Source organism: Polypterus senegalus, chromosome 12, assembly GCF_016835505.1.
Source record: "Polypterus senegalus isolate Bchr_013 chromosome 12, ASM1683550v1, whole genome shotgun sequence".
Classification (NCBI taxonomy): domain Eukaryota; kingdom Metazoa; phylum Chordata; class Cladistia; order Polypteriformes; family Polypteridae; genus Polypterus; species Polypterus senegalus.
The window spans coordinates 20749979-20762260 of NC_053165.1; positions in this window are offsets into that span (position 1 = coordinate 20749979).

Consider the following 12282-nt stretch of genomic DNA (forward strand, 5'->3'; position numbering starts at 1 on the left):
CTGTTGTCAAACAGGCTCAGCGTCATGTTTGCTTCTTCTGTTCCAATTACCTTCTACCGGTGCACAGTACAGTCCATCCTCACTGGCTACATAACATCATGGTACAGCACCAGCTTGGCTAAAGATTATAAAGCATTGCAGAGGGTGGTGAGGGCTGTTACTGGTACCCACCTGCCTTCTTTTCAGGACTTATAACCATTTGCATGTGTAGATGCAAAGAGGCAATGAGTTTGGTGCTGTACATGTTTGGTGCATATAGATGAAGCATGGTTCCTTAATTGGAGGCCAGACCTATGCAGCCATTAGGAACCGGGCGAAGATTGTCCTGTCCCCCACCCCAATAGACATGCAGAAGATGCCAATGTGACTGTGGGTACACTGTCGTCGCAGCTGGGTTGGACCCAGGAATGGTCAGGGGGACAGGGAGAGATAACCCAGCAGGACTACGGGGATCTCCCAACACAATCGACGGCAGCTTCCCTGGGAAATTGTACCTTTATAGATAACCACAAGACACACTGGATATTGTGGTCCTCTAGAACACCCTTGTCAGGTTCAGTGGAGGCCGGCAGAGGGTGCTACAGGGATTCCTCATCCTGCATTATGGATCTTCTATTTGACCCGGAAAGTAATTACAGCGGGCTATGCCTAGCATCAGAAGTACCCCCGGGTCTGGGATGAAGGAAGCCACTCGACCTAATCTGGTTGAGTCAGAGTTGGGTGGAAGTGCACAAAGCTTACCTGGGAGGTGTAGAGGAGGAGAAAAGAAAAAGAGAACACGAAGAGATATCTAAAATAAAATGGCATCCATATGATTCATTCTATGTGTTTGTGTGTATGCTTTTTGTTTGCATGTGTGTGTGTGCTTTTGTTGGTACTGTATTACTGTCACTATTCTGAGAAGACATACAAGTTAGAATTTCATTGTACTATGTAGAGCGAGATACCAAGGGACCCCCACCCCAACTTCAAGAAGTATAATATAGTCATCCCTCACCTATCACAGGGGTAACGTTCCAGAACATTCAAACCCGCGAAAGGTGAAAATCTGCGAAGTAAAAACCATATATTCGTATGGTTATTTTTATATATTTTAAGCCCTTATAAACTCTCCCACACTCTTATAAACATTTCCCGCATAGTTAAACAGCATAAACCCTTTGTATTCTCTTAGATATTAGGTAAGATTCATTGAAATTATGCATGTAAACACACTGTTTCTCTTCCTTCAACATATCCAAAACTTTTACCTTTTTGGCAATCGATAGCATCTTCCATTGGTGCTTGGGCACGGCCCCTGAAGCAGTAGTAGGAGCAGATCGTTTTGGAGCCATAACGAAGGGCTTGACTATGCACAAAGATAAACACAAAAGAGCACAACTCTTTACACAGCGAAACACTTTGATGCTGAATGAGCGAGACAAGACTTCCTGGTTAACGCAGCACAATCGAATTCGGCGCTCCATCGCTGAGCCAATCAGCACACAGGAACTTAACTGCATGCTCTGATTGGGTAGCTTCTCAGCCATCTGCCAATAGCGTCCCTTGTATGAAATCAACTGGGCAAACCAACTGAGGAAGCATGTACCAGAAGTAAAAAGACCCATTGTCCAAGCAGAAACCCACGAAGCAGCAAAAAATCCGCATTATATATTTAGATATTCTTACATTTAAAATCCGCAATAGATTGAAGCCACGAAAGTCGAAGCACGATATAGCAAGGGATTACTGTAATATTGTCCACAGTACACAAAGGGGTGACATTTGTGTCACTGATGGCACATGCACTTTTGACATTGAAGAAACTTAGGGTCCCCCTACCCCTGTTCTTCAATCTATGCTGATAATGAGTGAGCGCAATTTAAGAAAGTAAAAATGCGCACATTCTGTACACCAAGGAGTGTACACTCGTAAATTCTATGGTATATGCGCAAAGGGGCACTGGATAAGGAGGTAATCAAAGTCTAATAATACCAACTACCTACAATGGACAAGGGGTGGAGATGTCACCAACCCCACCTAATGCTCCAAATCAGCTTTGACCAGCACTGGTACTATGAAAACGTAAACTTCAACATGAACTAGAGCAAAGTGTATGAGAAATGAATAAGTAATTGATTCTAACATTTTTGGAAATATGTTCTCTGACAAGGTGTCAGGAAAACAGAGCTTATTCTGGAAGAGTTAGACACCAGGCAGCAAAAATCTGTTGATAAGATGTCAGAGCACACTGTGTAACTGAACATGAGGCCAGTTTAGAGTCATGCTGCAGAAGAGAAGCTCCATGAACAAAGAGAGAATGGGCAAAATCCACAACAACAGTCACTGGCCCAGAAACACACTTTGGAGTCTCTGAGCTGCCAAGTTAACCATTTCTGAAAGGTTTATGGTCTTTCAACAAACCAAAACTCAAGTGTATAAGATATTTTCAGATCCTTGTGTTAAATGCAGATTTGTTTTAGTCAAAACAATGGTTTTGTTTCTGATTTAAAATGTAAAAATGCAATATGCTGCTAAAATGTCATTATCAAGCTGTCAAATCTTTATCCTCCATATAGACAACATGTATACCTCCACTTATCTCACCAGTATGTTTGCATTTTAAACTTTAAAGTGCTTGAAACTTTAGAAGCAAGGTTGAACGTCACCTGGCATTACTTGTTTACTGGATTTTGCACAGGAGAAATATATACTTGTTCCAAGTTGTTTACAAGCATTACTGCATCTATGTCTGAAAAAAAAAATCATCCTCTGCTGTTGACACAGAGAGTTTTACACCCAAGGGATTTCACACATTTCAAGTACAGAAAATCAACATTTTCATTCAATTGATTCAAAAGTGTGAAGACCAGCAAATGCATTGTTGAGCTAAAGTGTCTGCTGCTGTGTACATTTTGTGGCAACGCAAAAACAGCAATGTGTGTATTACTCCAGGCGCCAATCAGTTGGTGAATGAGAGTCTCTAAATCATTGATGTAGGGGAGCCGTTAAAGGTGCTGAGAGATGTACCTAATCAGTCAAGTCTGTCTCAGGCAGAAAGTAGAGTGCAACACCTGATCCCCACCTTCGACTCCTGAAATGACATGCTCAATGTAAAAGAAGCCATCTCATTATAAAACTGACGAAAAGAGACCTAAAAACATAAAACATTTGACCACAAAAACATAAAATGAGGCCTGAAAAAATTAAATAGTGTAAAGTGATACAGTCTGCGGTGGGCTGACACCCTGCCCGGGGTTTGTTTCCTGCCTTGCGACCTGTGTTGGCTGGGATTGGCTCCAGCAGATCCCCATAACCCTGTAGTTAGGATATCGCGGGCTGGATAATAAATGGATGGATGAAAGTGACACATTACGAGATTGTCTACCGTATATTTTAATTGGAATATGCAGCCTTTATAACATCTGTCTGTCTTGTACCATCCTCCTAAATATCATTTCTCATTGATATGCAAATCCCAAATGGCCACAGAAGCAGATTTTAGTTAAATTAACACAGGGATGATATAAGAAGAGCATAAAAATACTAGGAGACAATGTTGCAGAGGGGTGTTAATTTTAAAAGTTTCATTACTCATTACTTACAAGAAAGGTATTAAATATGTTACATAGTTATTTATTATATCATTGCTTCCCAAACTTGGTCCCGGGGACCCCCTGTGGCTGCAGGTTTTTGTTCCAACCAATACCTGTTTTTAATTATATACTAGCAGACCTGGCGCACTTCACTGCACGTTTAACCGGCTAGTTTCGGCAGCGGATCGTGGTTTTTCCAATCTAGACGTCGTGGCTTTTTCAGATTCTTTTAACTGCCTGATTTTGGCAGTGAATCGTTTTTAAGTTGAAGTCGTTTCCTTGTTGAGATTTGTTTAATCACCTGGTTTTGGCAGGGAAGCGTTTTTTTTTTTCCAACCTTGAAGACCTCTCTTGAGTTCCGTTTAATTGCCTCGTTGATTGCATGTGTTCCAAGGTAGTTTCAATACCCATTTCTTGCACGGAGTCTTCTCCCCTTTTATAAGTGACTGTGTAAGTACTGCGTGTACTAAACAGTAAATTAGTAAAGGAGAAAGGACTAAACACTAAGGAAAAAGAACGGCAAGACCGCGTCAGCAGCGGAACTCAGCTCGGAGCGAAATGAAGTAAATGAAATGACGTGAATGGGAGGGGAGATGATCACGTGACTCCCCCACCTGCCTTAACTCTCAATCCCTCCACAAACACACAATCACAGTCTCTTGGATCCCAACTCTCCTTATATATATATATATATATATATATATATATATATATATATATATATATATATATATATATATATATATATATATATATATATATACACAGTATATACTAGGGGTTTACCTGCTGCTCACTTGACTCGCCAGCCACTTCACGTCTCTGCCGGTCACGTTGTGAAGAGGGGGGCTGAACACACCCCAAGGAGATGTGGTCGCTCCTCAAAACCCCCTCTTAAATGGTAACACAATGGGAAATAAATACAGTTTTTTATTTAACCTCCTCTTGGGTCGATCAGCTGCTAGCTTGCTGCTGCTACTGCCATGCCGCATGATCTGCATCTCACATGACACATCGAACATTTAAAAGCCTCTACAACAGCTGTCCTACTCTTTGTCTTTTATTTCCAGTCCCTGTCGTGGTTAAATCTTTTGGCACAAAGTTCTGTCTCGCGAGACGTAAGTTCTTGATATTTTTTAGTTTATAATTAAAAAAAAAAAGATTTAAGAATCTGAAAATCTAACAACATTACATTAAAGTTCGATAAATTGTGAAAAGAATGATGATGAACATATATATGTAGGTTTTAAAATAAGCCTGATTTAAAGCATGACAAAAAACATGAGATAAAAATGTCACCAATGCACTTTTAGGCGTAGGGTTTTATATATGTGTATGTATATATATATATATATATATATATATATATATAGAAAGAGAGTAGAAATTAAAAGGTACCAAGCAGTTATATGGGAATAATGTATTTTCATTTCATTCTACTTTTCTAGGTGATCTAATTGTTTAATTAACTCTTTCTGGGCTGATGTCGACTTTTGTCGAAATTCAGGGGTACAGGCCGGTAATTGGCTGTAAACTGCGACAAAGCTCGCCCTTACATTTAAGTTTCTCTTTGCTAGAAGGAAAGTTAAATAGCTTTGTTGATTTAACCTCAAGTCCCTGCATGAGTAGCAAAGAGCAAACAACCTCTAAATTGGCATCAACATCTGGCGAGAGACTAAATACACCATGGGCGTTTTACATATTATCGCTGAATCGGACTCTGACGTTATGGACTTGTAATTTTATGCAAGTGATCAGGAGATGGAAATCGAAAATGAAAGTGAGGTACCAGCATCAGCTGATTTGTCCCCAGTTGATCATGGTGTTGAGCACGTTTGTGTAGCTGATACACCTACATCAGCATTCGTCTGGGAGGATCACCACTTATGATGGTAAGAGGTACAAACCATATGGCGTCATACTGCGACTGCCACTGCTGCCCACCTGCTGTGCGAAGGCGGCCAGCCCACCGTGCATTTCTGCTAGCCATCAAGGTGCACTCGCACAGCCACAGCCTCCAGAGATGTCAAACATGCGCCAACAGCAACCACAGCACATAGCAACAGACGTTTTATGTTGATTTATGTGTGAAAACATTGCTTTGTGTGCTTTTCAGAAAATTGAGTTTTTTGGAAAAAATATTCAGCCCTTAAAGAGTTAATCCGTTATTTACTAATTAGGGGGTCTGACGCTAAAGTACTTGCAGCCTTTGATTATTGAGTGTTGTTTGCCAGCGTGTCTGCTCTGCTCGTTTATAATTGTCATTAATAAGATACAATGAAGGGGGAAAACTGCACAGAGAAAGGGGAAACTATAATAAAATCAACAAAAGAGAGTTAAAAATGTAAATCTATAGCAAAAGCAGAAATATTTCTCAATGTAAAAATCACGCTGCTATGCTTTTCTGAATGTAGAATAAAAGAACAAAATGCAAGCTAATTAAATGAGCTCAGTGTTATCAGGTGTTGTCACTGATTAGGAATCTGGTTGGAACAAAAACCTGCAGGCACAGTGGGCCACAGGACCGAGTTTGGGAACCATTGTATTATATAATGTAATGCGTTACAATTGTGTTACTTTTTCTTCTTTTGTATGAAAAACTGCACATTTCACTGGCCACCATTTGTTATTCAATCATAAACCCAGAAACCTTCCTGAAACTTACCAGAAACACAGCCACATTTGATCATTTTCTTTATATATATATATAAATATTTGAGCGCCCCAGGGCCGGACCTGACATGGACATGCCCCTCAGGTGGCTTTAGACCTATTTGAGGGAACAGGAATATTTAGATAGGCCGACTATAAAAACAGCAACCTGAGCAGCAATTAAGGGGTACAGACACAGAAGTTAGAGGGGACTTCAATCAAATGTCCCAGCTATTTATTCCCAGGGTTGCTGAGATGAACACTAGCTCCCTGAGAACCTAAACTCGCTGGATTAAATGTGTAGCGGTCCGGTTCCACTAAGATTCACACCGACGAGGAAGCAGTGATTTAGTTATTTTTATGGTGGAAATTCCAGGGATGCACCCAGCCTTGGCCCGACCTTCACGCACTCACAAACAGAGACAAAAAGCCAACGGAAATAAAATAGCAAATAAAGAATGTATTAACACTAATAATGAAAGCAACAATCCCACCCCTATTCCACTTAATGGCAATTATACATTAAATACAACGATACACAAACAAAACACACACAGTAAAGTCCATGAAAAACGGCAACGGATGAAATGTTATGATGAAGATAGATAGTCCAGAGATCTGCACGTTGAATGGGAATGTAAAGATAGTCTTACCGGTAGTTCCTGAAATGGTGAAGATGGGTGGACGGGTTCAGGAGTGCTCTTTTCTTCGCAGGATGTTCATAAATCCCCAGACAGTCCTCAAGTGAAAGGCAGACGGCTGACAATCCAGACCCCAACCACGAAACGTTCCATGACAAAATGAATAAGCACAGGTAACCCAACAGAAGACAGACAGGAACTTGAAACACAAAATACTTTTTTTTTTCCTTTTGGTCACTGGCCCCTTTGTAAAAGCCGCGCTGACCTCCTTTGACCCCAACAACCCCTGCAACATCAGCAGAAGACGAATCAGTGCCACTGCAGGGACTGCTGGGAGTTGCAGTTTCAAACTCTAGTAGAACTGCTACAAATGCACCCCTCATCACATGCAGGATTAAATGTATCCTTACTAATTTTGCTCAACAGCTTTCACTTGATTGGACACTATGCACAGGCTTAACCTCTCCCTCATTAGCTGTCACCAGATGGCCACAGTACATACGCTCATGATGTTACTCCGACGGCAGCAGGTAACGTCTTTGCAAAAAAAGTGCATAGTAATGAATATCTGTTTTTTAAGAAGCATAGATATTTTTACTTTAACTCTTTTAGGGCGGATGTCGACTTTTGTCAAAAGGAAGGGTTGACGGTGGTACTCAACTGTAAACAGTGACCAAACCCACCGTTATGGTTTAAGTTGGACTCTCTTTGCTAGAAGGAAAGTTAGCTTCATTGGTCTGACTGAGTCTCCCTGCCCTTGTGTGAATAGTGAAGGGGAAACAACGGCAAAAATGGCATCAACATCTGGCGAGAGACTGAAGTGAATGTATACAGCAAAATACTTCATGGATGATGTTTTGCGTATTATCATTGAATTGGACTCTGACTTGTTGGACTCAGAGGTACCACATCAGCCCATCGGTCCCCAGCTGATCATGGTGCTGAACCCTTTCATGTAGCTGGTGGTGCAACGTTCACCTGGGAAGACCTCCACTTACAATGACAAGAGGTAGAGACCAGATTGTGAAGCACTGTGACCGCGACTGCCCCTGCCGCCCCCGACCCCTTGAAGACAGCCTGACAGCCAGCCTGCCACTCATTCCTGCCAACAGTCGTGCCGCCTGTGAGTGGCTTGAGCTGCTAGAGACTACGAACTGGTGGCTACGGCACACAGCAACAGACGTTTATTTGTTGATTTTGGTGTGAAACCATTGCTTTGTGTGCTTTTTGGAAAAAAGAGTTAAGAAAATAAGTATTGCATTATGTTACTTGTTACTTTAAAAATTAACCTGACTACGTAACAATACTGCTAGGAGCATATAATATTATGTGCATGCTGACCCAGACCTGCCTGTACTGCACTGAATGAGGAAGGCAGCTATTGTTTTAGAAAAGAACCAGGAGATAAGGCATGAAATAAGCAACGGGCAAGATTCATAACCAGGAAGTAAATGACAGAATCAACAAAACCCTAAATAGTAGCCAAAATCTATTGTACTAGAATTGTGAGGCAGAAAAACAAAATACACACCCACTAATGTCTTTGTTTTTCTCCGCAAACCCAGATGAAGAGGAAATGTCCATTGTGACCCTTATATTCATAAACCTGCGATGTTATAGTTGCACACTTCCAGGTTATATACCTAGCAACGTTGCCACAACTACTCCTTAAAAGAGTGGCGCCCACGATAAAAATGATGACATGGAAAAGACGGTAAAATCAACTTTTTAAGTGAATCGAATGTTAAATTCAAAATCCTTGGCATAATTATCCCCTAACTATATGCATATTTATTCAGAAAACACCTCACGAAATGCACAAAAAATTAAAGAAAAATGCAAGTCATATAACCACCCAGAGAAAAAGCCAAAATGTTGAACTGCTGTATTGCCTGTAAAGCTTAGCTGTCAATGCAAGTCTAGGTCTGTGTCCAGATCAGGGAAAGTCAACACTGAAATAATACAGTATTGTAATAATAATATAATAGTGTATATTAGTAATAACGGGGTTCTATTTACCTGTCTGAGATATGAGTTAAGAGGTCCTTTCATCAGAACTCCTAAGATCATCTCGATGTGCACAGTGACATCAACAGATAAAGTCAGTAAAAACTGCTGATATTTCTGGAAGGGTGTTCAATTAACAGGATTAATTCTGCCAGTTACAGAGAACTGAAGCATTGACAGCCTATTAACATCTTGTTTGAATCTTTTCTTTCATGTTGCAAAAATTGACGGTGCCTCCCAAATTCCGAAACTGTTTTGAGAAAATCAGCAGAAAGTGCTCTAATGAGTTGACAGGAAAGAGCACACTTCTATTCAAATTAATATTAAATGCAGTGGTCCTGTAAAGTTTTTCGAACAGATTTAGTATAGCCAGCAATGATAAGTTTGGATCAAAAATGAAGAGCACTGTATACTTAACAGTAGACAGGTACTTCTGTGTTCAATTCCTCCCTTTAAAATGTCCTTCATTTCCAACTGTTACTGAAGATGAGCATGGGTACCTCACCGGGTAAGGATGGATGGATGGATGGATTCCTGGTTATCTTGCTTCTCTTTACCTGTTATGGTACAGCCAGTGTTGCTGCCCTAGCTCCAGTGTCTGCCTTGTTTACCTATTCTTTTTTTAAGTATAATTTTTCATACATTGTTATTAATTATATTTATTTAGTTTTATTTATTTAATATAGTGTTGTAAATTGATTGTTTGTGTATTAAATTAATTGTCTATGTCTTACTGTTTCTTGTCTGCCCTGCCTAATGAATTTGATCCTAAAGAGGCAGGGCCACCTAGTAAGCCAGCTGGGGTACTGACTGGCTCCAGCAGCATTTAAGCCGAAGCTAAAGAAGGATCAACAGCTTTGGCATTAGCTTCATGATTTTGCTTCATGTTTGTGATCTTGTTTTCTTTTGATATTGGATTTAAGAGCTTTACTGTATATTTAAGGTACTGTCTCTGGGTCTGTCTTTGGATTGGATAAAGGCAAATGTATTTGGTTTGTTGAGTTTTTTTGCTTCTGCCTCTTTTTTACTTTTTTTCTAAAATCCCTTATGATACTCTCAATAAATAAAACTGCTCAAAAAATTAAAGGAACACTTTGAAAACATCAGATTTCAATGGGAAAAAAAAATCCTGCTGGATATCTCTACTGATATGGACTAATATGGACATGTGTTAGGAATGAAAGGATGCCACTTCGTTTGGTGGAAATGAAAATTATCAACCTACAGAGGGCTGAATTCAAAGACACCCCGAAAATCAAAGTGAAAAAATGAGGCGGTAGGCTAGTCCATTTTGCCAAAATCTCATTGCAGCAACTCCAAATCATACTCAGTAGTTTGGATGGCCCCCACATGCTTGTACGCATGCCTGACAATGTTGGGGGCATTCTCCTAATGAGAAGACGGATGGTGTCCTGGGGGATCTCCTCCCAGATCAGGACCAGGGCATCACTGAGCTGAGGCATCGGATGAACCGAAACATATTGTCCCAGAGGTGTTCTATTGGATTGAGTTCAGGCAAGCATGGGGGCCAGTCAATGGTATCAATTCCTTCATCCTCCAGGAACTGCCTGCATACTCTGTCCACATGAGGTCGGGCATTGTCGTGCACCAGGAGGAACCCAGGACCCACTGAACCAGCATAGGGTCTGACAATGGGTCCAAGGATTTCATCTCAATACCTAATGGCAGTCAAGATGCCGTTGTCTAGCCTGTAGAGGTCTGTGTGTCCCTCCATGGATATGCCTATCCAGATCATCACTGACCCACCACCAAACTGGTCATGCTGAACGATGTTACAGACAGCCTAACGTTCTCCACGGCTTCTCTAGACCCTTTCATGTCTGTCACATGTGCTCAGGGTGAACCTGCTCTCATCTGTGAAAAGCACAGGGTGCCAGTGGTGGACCTGCCAATTCTAGTATTCTATGGCAAATGTCAATCGAGCTCCACTTTTCCCACTAGAGGATGTCGGGCCCTCAGGCCACCCTCATAAAGTCTGTTTCTGATTGTTTTGTCAGAGACATTCACACCAGTGGCCTGCCTGCTGGAGGTCATTTTATAGACTCTGCCGGTGCTCATCCTGTTCCTCCTTGCCCAAAGGAACAAACACCGGTCAGTCCTGCTGATGGGTTAAGGACCTTCTATGAGGGGCCCTGTCCAGCTCTCCTAGAGTGACTGCCTGTCTCCTGGAATCTCCTCCATGTCCTTGTGACTGTGCTGGGAGACACAGCAAACCTTCTGGCAATAGCATGTATTGTTGTGCCACCTCTGTAGGGTCCAAGTATGACCTCATGCTACCTTTAGTGACACTGACAAATGAAAAACGAGGGAAAAAAAGATGAGGAGGGAAAAATGTCAGTGGCCTCCACCTGTTAAACCATTCCTGTTTTGGGGTTCATCTCATTGTTGCCCCTCTAGTGCATCTGTTGTTAATTCCATTAACACCACAGCAGCTGAAACTGATTAACAACCCCCTCTGCTACTTAACTGACCAGATCAACAGCCCAGAAGTTTCATTGACTTTATGCTATACTCGGATTAAAAAGTGTTTCTTTCATTTTTTGAGCGTGTATATTACAGGAGTTTTTTAGTTTTGCTTTTTTTTGTCATTGTCGCCTGGATTTCTGCTTCTCCATAAAAAGGAAAGCAAGAGAAAAAAAGAGAACAAGCTGTAATAAGTGGAAAAGAGAAGAGATTAAAACATTTTTTTGTCTAAAATGGCTGCACAGCAAATTTTTAGGGAAAAAAATCGGTACCAAATTTTCCTCAATAAACATTTTTCAACACTATTTATAACTGGTGTTATAAGAAACATTAAAAGAGCACAAATAAGTTAGTAATGAAAGTCAAGGTGAAAAATTAACTGCACAATGAGGTCAAGTCAAGTTGGGGAGCATGCACTGGTACAGTGCATTGCCGCATCCCCTACATGACAAAACAGCTTGGGATCCCGGTTGGCAACCCCCCTGGCAGACGCACGGTCCAGTCCCACCCTAAGGAAATTACCCTCTAGCTGCTGCAGCCAGTTGTTACATGGGCGACCCCTTGGCCTGGTCCAACCACTAGGGTCCCCAACAATGAGGATCTTACCAGCCAGATCACCCTCGGGGAAACGTGCCACATGGCCATAGTGCCGTAACTGATGCTCCCTCACAATGCAGGTAATGTGCCTCATTTGGGTCTCCATGAGCAACTGCTCGTTCAACACAAAGTCAAACCAACGGTACCCAAGGATTTTCCGGAAAGACACAGTACCAAAGGAGTCCAGTCTTAATCTCAGGTCACTGGATAGCGTCCATGTCTCACAACCATATAGCAAGACAGGAAGCACCAGGACTCTAAAGACTTGGATCTTCGTCCTTTTGCATAGATATCGGGAGCGTCACACACCCCTTTCCAGTGACTTC